The sequence below is a fragment of the Macaca mulatta genome, chromosome 20, assembly GCF_049350105.2.
Source record: "Macaca mulatta isolate MMU2019108-1 chromosome 20, T2T-MMU8v2.0, whole genome shotgun sequence".
Taxonomy (NCBI): Eukaryota; Metazoa; Chordata; class Mammalia; order Primates; family Cercopithecidae; genus Macaca; species Macaca mulatta.
Genome location: NC_133425.1, coordinates 14,475,798 through 14,490,444, shown reverse-complemented (window position 1 = coordinate 14,490,444; position 14,647 = coordinate 14,475,798).

The window sequence follows — 14,647 nt, the reverse complement described above, 5'->3', positions numbered from 1 at the left end:
CACAGTGGGGAACTGAAGTGGGACACTGTCAGTGAGCATCAGCTGCAGCAAAACTCAGAGATGAGCCGAGGGTACAGGACAGTTCTCTGAGTGGTCTTGCACTAACCTAGTTCTCCCTGTTTTTCACTTGTAGTTCTCTTAAGTAACTGTAGAATGTGCAAAGAATGCAACATCCTGAGATAGGAAGGAACTGGATGGAACAGCCCAGGCTCTGTTCCATTCCCCAGAACTGGATGTCCTTCCACGCTTTAGCCCAGAAAGTCAAGTTCCCCAAGGTACAGAACTCAGGTGAACGACTTTCCACAGTCTGTCAGCTGGGATGCAAGTGGGGCATGCACAGATGAAACTCTCTCCACCCTGAGCAGCTTTCTTGAGCCTTGGGGGACCAGCTCAACATGAATCCTAGGCTTCTAGCATCCTTTGCTGCCTATCTGCCAATAATGAATTCACTTTATCTAACTTGATGTGTGTGGGTATTCTGTCTCACCACACTCAGGCAAGTTGGTAAGCGGTGCACAGTGAACCTGCTTCACACAAGGAAAATGACACTGGACCAACTGCATCAGCTAGAAAAAAGAAGTGACCCATGAACTTCAGATCTTACAAAAATCCTGAAATGTGTAAATACCTCTAGTGGAATTTGACATATGAGGACCTGAGTCTCAGAGAGGTAAAAGTAAGGTGGTAAATTGGAGTTTTCACCCATATCGGATAGAATCCTAAACTTACACAACCTTCCCACCTACCATGCTGCCAGTCCTGAGCAAAAATAAATAAATAAATACAATAAAAATTAGTATTGCTATGTATTTATTTATTTACTTTTCTGAGATGGAGTCTCGCTCTGTCACCTAGGCTGGAGTGCAATGGCATGATCTTGGCTCACAGCAACCTCTACCTCCTGGGCTCAAGCAATTCTCCTGCCTCAGCCTCCTGAGTAGCTGGGATCACAGGCACACACCACCACACCCAGCTAATTTTTGTATTTTTAGTAGAGACAGGGTTTCACCATGTTGGCCAGGCTGGTTTTGAACTCCTGACCTCAAATGATCCACCCACCTTGACCTCCCCCACAAAAAAATATTAAAATGAAAATGGCAACAGTATTAACAAGTTGATTCTCCCCAGTACTAATTATTGGAATTTTGCTGATTTATTGTTCTGCAGACCAGGATCTAAAAATATACATTTTTTTAAAAGAGTGGATCAGTCTACAGAATGAAGAAGAAAATAAGAGTCACGGAGAATCTAAAACTGGACATTCTTCTCTAGCTGAAGTCCAATGGATGGGAATTGCGTTTCTCATCCTAATCAAGAAATTCTTTATCTTCAGGAACACAGAGCTATTAAAGTTCTAGGCTTCGGGCCTCTGAGGAGGTATTCCAAAAATTCCATCAGTAATCTGTTAAGCTCAGTACTGTACACTACACAGTGTATTGAGGTCTTTTCCTGTTTTCCTCATTCTGGCAGTTCCTTCCAACACTATTTGCTCCTAAAAACACCCTGTCTTCTAGGCCTGTCGATCATATCATGTTCCTCTTTTTATGGCTGTGCTGAAAACAGCAAAGAGAAAGGTTATTACCGCTGCTGTTGATGTCTGGAACTCATAACTCTCAACAGTCTTATGTTGGTCAGGTATAAGGCAGAGAGGGGTTCCCATCTTTATCTGGAGGTTTTCCACTGGTTGGTTGAAGCACTTACAACTACACTGACTGCATTGGTGAGAGTCCTGAAAAGAGAATACTCTCTTATGGTTTTTGGGTCCCGAAGAATGTAAAGGAAAGGGAAGGAAATGGGAAGAGATAGAGGAATTGTTTTGAGCATCTACTTATGCCAGCAACATCCTCATGGATTATTACATGTAATCCCCTTAGGTTGGTAACAGATTAGGCAACTGATCTAAGAAAATGAGAAAGAACATGTGGACACAGGGAAAGGAACATTACACACCAGGGCCTGTTGGTGGGTGGAGGACAAGGTGAGGGACAGCATTAGGAGAGAGACTTTTTAAAGTTTAAAATCCCATGCTTGATTGTAAACTAGTTCAACCATTATGGAATACAGTATGGTGATTCCTCAAGGATCTAGAACTAGATGTACCATATGACCCAGCCATCCCATTACTGGGTATATACCCAAAGGATTATAAATCATGCTGCTATAAAGACACATGCACACGTATGTTTATTGCGGCACTATTCACAATAGCAAAGACTTGGAATCAACCCAAATGTCCATCAGTGACAGACTGGATTATGAAAATGTGGCACATATACACCATGGAATACTATGCAGCCATAAAAAAGGATGAGTTTGTGTCCTTTGTAGGGACATGGATGCAGCTAGAAACCATCATTCTCAGCAAACTATCGCAAGAACAGAAAACCAAACACCGCATATTCTCACTCATAGGTGGGACCTGAACAATGAGATCACTCGGACTCGGGAAGGGGAACATCACACACCGGGGCCTATCATGGGGAGGGGGGAGGGGGGAGGGATTGCATTGGGAGTTATACCTGATGTAAATGACGAGTTGATGGGTGCTGATGAGTTGATGGGTGCAGCACACCAACATGGCACAAGTATATATATGTAACAAACCTGCACATTATGCACATGTACCCTAGAACCTAAAGTATTAAAAAAAAAAAAATTCCCATGCTTTTCAAACTGGGATTTGAATACAGGTATCTCACTCAAAACCCAGATGTCAAATACAGCACCTCATGCTCCCGGGTAGACATCACTAATCAATCAGGTCTTTTAGTCCATTGATTTCAGAATCCTTCTCACCTCAGTATCCCAGATAGTCACTAGCAATCCTAGCGAGTAGCGAGGGCCAATTGCTACCCTTTACACTTACCAAAAACTTGCTGGCTGAAGGAAGATTCTCCCTTTTCAAGGGAGGCCGTACCCATCACAGAGGCATAGTGTTACTTTCCAAAACAATCTTAAGGACAACAGAGCAGCCCCTACATTTCCACTGGGATCCTGCTTATATTGTAACAAGGAAGTGCTGGATATAGCTATGCTCCCTACAGCAACCACTGATAATGCATTAATGCATTTATTGTTGGTTTTGCTCACCCAGAAATTTTGCTGTTGACTTGAACTTCATTGTGATCACACTGCAGCTGCATTTAAAACCCTGCCTTTTCATTTAATGTCATAACAAAGCATCAAATAAACTCTCATATCAAAAGAAACTGCTTTTGCTAATTTTTATTTCTGCTCGAGATTTTATGAAGTCAAAGAAATCAGACCATGCACTCTGTTCTCCCACTATTCCGCACTTCTGTGGCTCAGAACGATTTTTTAAAGGAGATATAAGAAGTTGGCATTAATATTGAGCTTGGCATGACCAAGGGCTTGGGGTGGAGGGAGAAATGTTTTGGTGTTAGAAGCTGAAGAAGCCCTCCTTCAGCTATCACGTCCTCTCTCCATGCTCAAACTGATATTCATCTCTCCAGCCTCCTTTGATGTCAGGAAAGCCATTCTATTTGGGCAGGAGCCAGAGGACCTTGGCTGACGCTCCACCTGTTGTCATTTCTCCCTCTGTCTTCCAGCAGTGAATTTAGAAAAACCCTTCACAGGATAGCAGTGTGTTTGCTATCATACTGCAGTTCCCCGTGTTTGATCTCATGTTTCTTGCCTGGAGCTCATATTTCAGACTAGAGTAAATTATTTACTAGCGTTAGCAACCAAGCCGTGTGTTATTCAAAATACAAACCTGAAATATCCAGCAATCAGACCTCAACAGCTGACACTATTTATGCTTTGCAGATATAGAGACAGATCAAAGGATGATTCACAATTATCCTAACACAGTGATTTTTCCAAGTGAAAGAAGGGGACAGGCAGTTTTCCCTAATTCTAAGGAAATAAACAGTAACCTGGGCAAGTGTTGATTTATCCTCCTTGGATTCATCACAGCCTGGGAGGAGGATGGCAGGGGTAGGGTGGGGAAATGGGACCTGGAGATGCCTTTACAACTGTCCTGGCTTCCTCCCTTGGCATGTTCAACCTCCTTTGCATGTTGCCAGTCCTCAGTTCATCCTTCTGCTATTCATAGTGTGTTGTACTTGTCTTCTATCTCCTCTGCCTTTTCTGCCACCCACCAGTCCATAAACTGAAGGGTAGAAGACCATGTTATACAGAAGGGTATGTTTACCTGGGAGCAGCTGCCATTTGCTTGCCCAGGTAGCTTTAACGCTGTCTGTCTGGGGGCCTTTGGGACAGAGAAGAACAAGTGGTTCGTGACAGGCAGTGTAGGTAAGAGACTAAGAGACTGGGCTTTGATGTGACAGAGACCCGGGTCTGAGTCTTGGCTCTGCCACTTTTTGCTGTGTGACTCTGACAAAGGTCTCTGTGTCTCAGTTTCCTCACCTGTATGATGGGGATTGTTATGAAAATTGAGCCAATTCATATAAAAATAAATTCATATAAAGAATTTAGCACAGTGCCTGCACATCAGTGCCCAATAGATGGTAGCCATATCCACTGTGGGGAAAACCCTGCAAGGCTTTTCTAGGAAGTACTGTTGGTAGAAAATATTGTGGGCTTCATGTTCCCTGGAACAGCCAGGTTGTATATTGTAAGATTAAGTCCTACTTACTCTGACTTTGCCAAAGCCTCTTTTGAAGAATAAAGAGGGTTTCTGTGTAATAAGGAGCAAAATTTTAAAGCCAGCCATTCAACAAGCCATTCAGACTTAATACCCCAGGGCTCAGTTTTTTCCTCACTCTTTCTTTGCAAAAATGCTTTGAAAAAAGCAGCTGAGGGCCGTCTTGGAGGAGTTTGGGCCTTTGAGGCACCCAGGCGCATCTGGAACGAACCCACTTCTGCAAAGGCATGTCTGCAGTTAGTATACAGAGGCACTCACCTGACGATCCCCAGCGTGGCTTTCAGAGGACGGAGCCTTGAGGCTGGACAGGAAGCAATCTCAACTCAAGGGGCGTAAGTGAGCATTTATCACTTTAGAAGCTGTATTAGTCAGGGTTCTCCACAGAGACAAAGCCAATAAAACATATAGACAGAGAAAGATATGAGAAGTGATTTGTTAGGGGAATTGGCTCCTGTGATTACAGAGGCTAAATCTCACAGTAGGCAGTCTGCAGGCTGGACACCCAGGGAAACCAGTAGCATGGCTCAGTCTAAGTCTATCGGCCTCAGAACCAAGGAAGCTGATGGTGTAACTCTCAATCAGAGGCCAAAGCCCTGATAACCCAGGGGGCCACTGGTGCAAGTCTCAAAGTCTTAAGGCCAGAGAATCTGGAGTTCTGATGTCCAAAGGCAGAAGGAGAAGGGTGTTCCAGCTCTAGAAGACAGAAAAAACAAATTCTCTCTTCCTCTGCCTTCTTGTTCCATCCAGGTCCTCAGCTGATTGGATGGTGCCCCCCCATGTCGAGGGCAGAGCTTCCTTATTCAGTCCACTGATTCAAATGCCAACCTCTTCCCAAAACACACTCACAGACACACCCAGAAATAATACCTTACCAGCTATTTGGGTATCCCTTAATCCAGTCAAGTTGAGGCCTAAAGTTAACCATCACAGGGGCCTTTCAGAGAACTCTGGTAAAAATAATGGACCTCCTAACTTCTACATATCTTCTAAAGACCTTGGTCTTTTTACACATATAACCTAGTTTCTCCCCTCCAGATCAGATGAAATTCAGCTCCCTTTATCTGTTCACCTAAACAAAAGTAATAATCCCTACATGAAATGTATTACTACATCTTCATGATTCTAAGAGGCCATAGTTGTAAGACACATCACTGATTTAACAGCACCTTTCTAGAAGAAAAACACAGAAATAAATGTACCCATCAACTGTCAGTCGTTTCATGCTTTCAGTCATGGTAAAATGTGGAAAGATGTGCAACTTGGAATTGAAAACGTCTAATCATGCTAACTCAAAGGGCACTTGTTGCAACAGAAATGCTACAACTGTCAATGGATTAGTGAGTGCAGCAGTGGCTCTGTGTGGTATTAGAGCTCCCAGCACCCCCTCCTTCTCTTTGTATTTGAGCATTCTCACTTGACCGGAGAGCTGGTGCTTAACCAGCAAAGTCACGTACACATCTCTAGAGTCTGTCCCTATCACTTCAACCGCTCTCATTATTTAGGCAAGTTTTTAATATTTTCTGAAAAATCCAGAGCTGCCTCTACGAGACCATCGTAGGCAATAATAGCACGTAGTCCATGCAAGTCACTATACTGTGGGTGATTAAGACATACTGAGTATCAGTCAACAGGAAAATCTAAACCGATGCTGCCTTGTAAACCTCACTGGCATTTTGCTAGTGGGAAGTAAGAGAACAAAGGGAGTTGATATTTGCTATATAAAGATCCTAGATGGGAATTATATGCCTCTTATCTATCTTTTTAGTTCAAAAGCAGATCTATTTCCTTGGTTACAAAGAGTCCTTTACCAGGCTGGAGAATAGAACAGACACATCGGCTTGGTAATTTCAAAGAACAAATGTCAAGAGTGGGTGTGTGCATGAGGGAACAGCGTTTGGAAATGACTCTGTGGGCCACTAACCTACCCACTCTGGCAAAGGGGGATGTTAGTCCGAGGCAAATGGAGAGCACAAGGAGAAAAGAAGCTGGTGAGGCCACAAAGTATACAAATGAGGGAACTCTGTAACGTAGCTTTTGGTAAAAAGACAAGTTGTTCCCTGAATCTTCTTCTTTTCTGGCCCCTTCAATCTATAGAGGCAGATCGGACCTCCATGATTGCTCTACAGGATCCTACTTCCCTGAGCATAGTCTAATTAGACTAGAGCTGATCACATGATTCAAACAGGACCAATCAGATTCTCCCTAACATAATTCAGCCTCCCATCAAGCAGCAGCCATTCAGTCTCTGTCTGTGGTTGGTTAAGTAGGACTGTGGCGACTGACTGGCTGCTGCTTGGTTGGTTACAGAATCAGGCACCAGGCATCAGCTCCACCAGTTACCAGCTGTTCTTAGACAAATTATTCAACCAGGGTTCCTCTCAGATTCCTCACCCATACATTAAGGGCAATAATAGCACATGCCTCAAGTGAGAAGCTTAGCACATCACTCTTGGCATGTAAACGTATGTGAGAAATACAGGTTGAGCCTCTCTAATCAAAAACATCCAAAATTTGAAGTGTACCAAAATCTCACACTTTTGGAGCATGGATATGGTGCTCAAAGGAGATGCTCATTGGAGCATTTTGGATTTTGAATTTTTGGATTAGAGGTGCCGAACTGTTAAATCTAATGCAAATATTCAAAAGTCAAAAAAGAAAATTCCAGAATCTGTAACACTTCTGGTGTCAAGCATTTTAGATATGGGATGCTAAACCTGTCTTAACGTTATTATTGTATTAATTTTCTGTGGCTGCCATAACAACTTACCACAGACTTAGTGGCTTAAAACAACACAAATATATTATTTTATAGTGTTATGTGGGTTAGAAATTCAACACAAGCCTCACCCTTGTGATTATGTGATTACATTAGGCCCATGAGGCTTATCCAGGATAATCTCCCTATTTTAAGGTCAGCTGATTAGCAATCTTAATTCCATCTGCAATCCTAATTCCTCTTTGCCAGGTAATGCAACATATTCACAAGTTCTTGGGATTAAGATGTGGACATCTTAGGGTGGGGGTAACATTATTCTACCTTCCACAACTGTCAGAAAAAAATTGAGGAGCTCTGGGCAGCAATAGTACATTCTTAAAGATGGTGAAGAAAAAGAAGAAATTCTGCAGGAGAATGAAGACAGGCCAGACACAACACTCATTCTAGAAATAACCCAGTGTTCTTATGTCAATCAGTGGCCCCTAAAAAACTAAATTACATCATTCACGGATAATATCTTCCAGAATTTTAGTTGAGCCAAGTTCATTTTAGTATTTTTTTCTTTGTCCAGAAATGCAATGCTCTTTTGAAAGAGGTCCTCAAGTTTTCCTTTTGCACCCACTCTAAACGACCATTGTCTCTGCATTATGCCCTGAAAAAGGAAGACATTTAAGCACAGGATTTCTGTGAGCCCAAATGTGGGTAATGGCCTTGCGTAGAGTAATTTTACTTGGAATTGGATTACAGATGTACTCCATAAAAGATGTATTTGGGTCCTACCTCTACCTGCTAAAATACCTGAGTGCCCAAACAAGATATGGAGCCTTTACACTGAGGCTATGACCCCAGGATCTGCATCTGATAAAATGAAGATAATGTTCTCTGCCTCATAGGATTGGTTTAAGAATTAAATGAATATACTACACCTGACCCCGTGCTCAAAATAGTGGTTGAGCAACTGTTCAGAAATGGCAATTTTCCCTCCTTTTCCTTGGTTGAAATAAACAATGCATCCCTGACATTATATTTTCTCATATTGCCAAGAAAAGAACTAAAAAGAAACTACATAAGCACAATACAATTTTCCTTTGATTGCTTTTGAGTCAATGAATAAAGGTAGAGAATAAAAGATGGCCAAAAAAACCAGAGATCCACGTGCTGCATTACATAGAACAAATGTGAATAAATCTCAAAAACCCAGTGTGAAGGAAGAAAGGTAGGAAAACAGGTTGGGGTTTATAGCACAATACTATTTATGCAAATTAAGAACATGCACACACAAGCATCACCATATTTTTTAAGGGTGCAGGTATATATTCAATGATTATAAAACATGGAAGGTTACTTGAAGGATATGTATTACGTCCACTGGTGTATATACGGTATGGTAGGGGAAAAGGGGAAATGAAAATAATAAAATAGAATGGTTTGTTTTCCTTTGGGTAGACACCACTTGACTGCTGGATCAAATGATAATTCTGTTTTTTGTTTTTAGGGAAAAAATGTATACAAATACAAACGTAAATAATAGAATAAAAGAGACTTCTACCACAAAGAATGATAACATGCCATGAGTGGGGGACTATTATCACCTCATTTTTTTGTCCTTGACATCCTTCGTGAAAGCCAACAACAAGGGTCAATAGTAACTTTTGTAATTCTATTCCAAAGGAATTGTCAAAAATTGCTACATTTAATAGAAGAGCTGTTTTCAGTCGACACTGATGCAGTTGATTCAGAGATGACCAAGTCTGACCTAGTCTTCAGGAAACCCAGTTTTGCCCGAGACCTTGACCATCACGTGCTCTATAAAGCTGTAAGGGTCTTTATTCCATGAATATCTGGTGGCGTCGCAGCTGACTTAAGCTTTTGCAGTAAGTTGCATGAAGATGAAGGCCATTATCTTCAGTGAAATAACTCAGAAACAGAAAGTCAAATACCATATGTTCTCACTTAGAAAGGGGAGCCAAATAATGCATAGGCATGGACGTGGAGCATGGAGTGATAGACACTGGAGACTTGAAGGTGTAGGAGAGTGGAAGAAGGATGAGGGATGAGAAATTACTTAATGGGTACAATATGCACTATTTGGGTGATGATTACACTAAAAGCCCAGGCTTTACCACTATGAAATATGTCCCTATAACAAAGCTGCACTTGTACCCCTTAAACTTATAGAAATTTTTTTAAAATTTACAAGAAGAAAACAACCCCATAAAGAATTGGGCAAAAGACATGAATGAACACTTTTCAAAAGAAGACATATATGAGGCCAACAATCATATGAAAACAAGCCCAATGTCACTGATCATTAGAGAAATGCAACTCAAAAACACAATCTAACAACAGTCAGAATGGCTATTATTAAAAAGTCCAAAAATAACAGATGCTGGTGAGGTCGCGGAGAAAAAGAAACTTATACACTGTTGGTGGGAATGTAAATTAATTCAACCATTGTGGAGACAGTGTGGTGATTCGTCAAAAACCTAAAGACAGAAATACTATTCAACCCAGCAAGATCATTACTGGGTATAATAGAATATAAATCATTCTATTATAAAGGCACATGCACACGTGTATTCACTGAAGCACTATTCACAATAGCTAAGACATAAAATCAACCTAAATGTCCATCAGTGATAGGCTGGATTAAGAAAATGTGGCACATGTACACCATGGAATACTGTGCAGCAATAAATAAAGAACATAATTATGTCCTTTGCAGGGACATGCATGGAGCTGGAAGCCAGTATCCTTAGCAAACTAACACAGGAACAGAAAACCAAATACCACATGTTCTCACTTAAATGATGAGAACACATGAACACAGAGGGGAACAACACACACTGGAGCCTTTCAGAGGGTGGAGGGTGGGAGGAGGGAGAGAATCGGGAAAAATAACTAATGGGTATTAGGCTTAATACCTGGGTGATGAAATAATCTGTGCAATAAACTCCCATGACACAAGTTTACCTATATAACAAACCCGCACCTGTACCCTGAACTTAAAAGTAAAAAAAAAAATTAATGTACCCAAGCAAGCAGCTTGGGTGACCCACTAAACAAGTCGCAGTAGAGATTTACTCACAAATTATGGAATTACTCTGGGTTGGCCTCTGTCTACTTCCTTCCAATTCTACATACGTGGGGAATGTTGTAGGCCCTTGAAGACTCCGTTTTCTCTACCTGTAGAATGAACAGAGTGACTTATCTTAGCTCTTTCCTGGTAAGAGAAGCCGAGAGAACTAATGCCTCCTTTGAGGTCCTTACTATACTGTAATGATCAAGAACATAGGATTTGGCAGCATATTTCACGGGCTCGAACTTGGACTCTGTCATTTACTGGTTGTGAGATTTGGGGCCTATACATTCACCTTGCTGTGGCTTCCGTTTATCCACCTATAAAATGAGACCAATAATAGAATCTATTGTAAGTGCTTATCATCATGCCTGGCAAATGGTATGAACTCAGTACATATGGCCATTGTGTCACTATTGTTGCCACTATGATCGTTTCTACTGTTGTCATTATTATCAATATTATTACCATGTTATTCTATTTGGTGGCAGATGCACTGTGGGAAAACATATTGCAAGGATCTGATCTTTAGAAAATAATTTTGAAGTCTGCCACAGCTTTAGAGAACCCTCAGAAATAGGAAAAGGGCATAGAGGAGGAAGAAGGAAGAAGAGCTAAAAAAGGAATGATGGGGGAGAACAAGTTTGCAGCACTTGGAACCATTCCTGGTCCGTAGTAATTTCCACCCCCCATGCCTATACACACACAAATCTTTTGTAGATGAATTGTTATAAAACCAAGATCTAAATGATGGCCAAATACAGACCTACTGGCTGGTTCTCCAATCCCATCACTCTCCATCCTCATTCTCCACAAAGTCAGTGAGTAAGAAAAGCTTTGATTCTGCGCTGTGATTCACACTCAGTGGGTTTCTTGGGTGATTTCATTATAAGTAAAGTAATTCCAGGGTTTTCCCTTGAAGAGGAGTATACATTGGTGATGAAATTGTCATTTGTCTCTGCCAACAGACAGTCATGGGTTGTGAAGCTGAGTGTAGTCCTGAGGCTGTGGCACAGAAGGGCATGGTCTTTGATGCTCTGGACCCATTTGCTAAGCCAATTTTTGTTTTTGTCCTATGACAACAGTGATTAATTTTATCCAAATTATCCTTTCTCTCCTTGTTAATCCAGTGTGTCTTTCTGAACACTTTCTTATGGATTAGTATTGATGCTGAGGTTCCTTGGAGGACCCAGCCAATGTAACAAAAGCTTCTCAAGATGTTTACTGATGCTCTTCTCCTATTGATCTAATTAAAGATCATGATGCCTAATATAATTAGTCAGCCTTTCTGTCAGGATGCTTCTTACACTTTTAGACATACCAGCACCAGAGAGAAATTGCTTTAGGATAATGGATTACAATTCCGAAGGAAATGACTTTCAGGATACAAATATGTGAATCAACTAGGACTTTAATTATAGGATTTCTCACTTTTTTGTAAAGCAGTTGATGATTATTTTCCTCCCAGACTGAGTCCTTCTCCATCTAGAAGCCAGACTCCCAGAACCATTTCATGGAATATGCTTTACATTTTTGACTTAAGGGATCTTCCTGAGGATGTGGTGTGGGAGCAGGTGGCTTACACTTTAGTTCAGATGATGATTGGCATTTTATTTGTGGTACTAGAGAGAAAAAGAAAAAAGTGGGAAAATGTGAAAGTTTTATGAAAGAAAAAGTATGTAAGATTGAGATCACATGTTAAGGAATCAACCTTGGGAAGATAAGAAATAATTTCTCAGAGAAAAGAATGTGAAGATAACTAGAGATATTGAGAGATATGCATATTTGGTGCAAAGATCACAGCAACATTATAGAGTTTTCATCTGAAGCTTTCCAGTTTCTCAACTGACTAAGCAGTAAGATCAACAGCTAAGAATAGGTCAGGTTAATGATCATGACAAAAATAAAACAAAAATAATCATATTAACAATAACAATAGTCAATATGCATTGAGTACTTCTCATGTGCCAGGTAATATGTTAATCATTTTGCATATATTAACTCAATCTTTATAACAGACTCATAAGTTTGGATTAGATCTCTGAGATCTTTGAGAGCAGAAAAGCAGTTTCAACAGGAAAACGTCATAGGATGTAAAACCATCCTCTTGGGTTTTTCTCTGTTGTGGTTTTTAGCTGCTCAGGTGTGTAGCCCTTACTGCATCTAGCGCTGGGTGTTGCCAGGAAAGTATGGTGCAGGGAGAACGGGAGACAAGAACATTGAGTAGATGGCATTTGGAAGCAGGTGACTGCAAATGATGGACCATGAAATCTAAGCAGAATAATAATGGTAAACAGAAGGGGACTACTGAATGTGGGGAAAGTGATGGTGTAAACGGATTAGAGTCATAGCAAAGTTAAAGAGTTAGAGTTTGTTGCCTTAAAGATGAAAGGAGCTTGCAGCCACAAAGGAAGAAGTTGAGCTGGATGTGGGGGCTCACCCCTGTAATCCCAGCACTTCGGGAGGCCAAGAGGGGTGCATTATTTGAGGTCAGGAGTTTGAGACCAGCCTGACCAACATGGTGAAATTCTCTACTAAAAATACAAAAAAAATTAGTTGGACATGGTGGCACATGCCTGTAATCCCAGCTACTGGGGACGCTAAGGCAGGAGGATTGCTTGAACCCAGGAGGTGGAGGTTGCAGTGAACCAAGATCGCACTACTGCACTCCAGCTTGGGCGACACAGTGAGATTCCGTCCTAAAAAAAAAAAAAAAAAGTAGGAAGCTGGCATCTGTGATGTTTGTACATGGGACAGTGTTCAGTAACAGTGAGTTCTAAGGTGTGACCCTGATGTGGCAGCTGAGATATAGAGCAGGTGAAATAATAGATAGGATCAGTTTTGTGTCTGGAAAGATGAGTAGTGTGGAAGGGGTAAGCATGTAATCAGGGAGAAAATTGGAAAAGAGTTTTAGGCGTCTTAGAGACAGACCATGGCAGCTTAACTAGGGTGGTGGTGGTGAGAATGCAGAGAGGAAGTGGGTAGATTTGGGAAATATTTAGCAGGCAGAATGGTGGATGAACTCAATGGATTTGACTGTGGGAGGGAGAGGAAAGAAGCAAAGAGATGCCCAGATTTTTGGCTTAGGCAACTGGGTGGATGTTGCTCTGGTTCAGTCACAGAAAAGTGTTGGAATAGAGATAAATAATGAATCCAGAGCAGACATGCAGAGACTGAGATACTTCTAAAGGTTTCAAATGAATCAGTATGTCTCTGCTACATATAGATAGGATCCTTACATGTTGTTATCAATGTTTCCTTTAAGGAGAGTTTTGCCTTTGAATAGGTTACTGATTAACTCAAACAGGGTCCGTGGGAGGAAAGCGTGTTTAAAATGGAGAAGCAAATACAGGTTAGCAAAGGAATTGTAAGAACTGAAGATAAAACTCTACTAGGACCAGAGATAACTGAAATCATGCTCCTGATTTGATAGGTTGTCTGCCGAGTCGGGGTAGAAATAACAGCAGGTATAAACTATAGACATCTTTTATATTTCTCAGAGCGATGGTCATCATCATTGCCTCTGTTGTTTGTCCTCATTTTGAACCATCTTGGAGGAAGAAAACCCTTGGGATTTTTTCAATCTCCATCTCCTTACAGCAGTATGAAAGGTTGTATTAGGTTGCAGGGAAGAGGAATCCACTCATACAAGATTAAACAAAACATGGGACTTCAATGAAAGGATGTTGAGGGTCTTATTGAATCTGCAGAAAATGTGAAGGAAAAAAAGCCTACTTTAAAACGGGCAAGGGTGGGGACAAAGACAACTGTAAGAATCTCAGCAGCAGTGGTTTGTGGACTTTCACCCAGAAGCTCTACACATCCCTGATTCTTATTCATTTTCTTGGCAAGTATTTATTGAGTATCTACAATGGGTCAAGCACTGTGCCAGGTGCCGGGAATACAGAAGTGGACAGAAATAAAGACAGATCCTTCCCAGTGCAGCTTGGAGTCTGCTGGGAGAGACAGTTATTAATCAAATAATCATACATACAAATGTATAATCACAAGTGTGGTTAGTGTTTTGATGGAAAGACACACAGTGCAATGAAAACCCACAGTAGACAAATTTGACCCAGTCAGGGAGATTAGGGAAGGTTTGCATGAGAAAGTAACCATGGAAATGATATTGGAAAGAGGAGAGAGTGGAGTGGAGGGTGGGCTGGTGTTCTCTGCAGACGGAACAGCATGTGCAAAGGCCCAGTAGCAAGAGGACACATGTTGA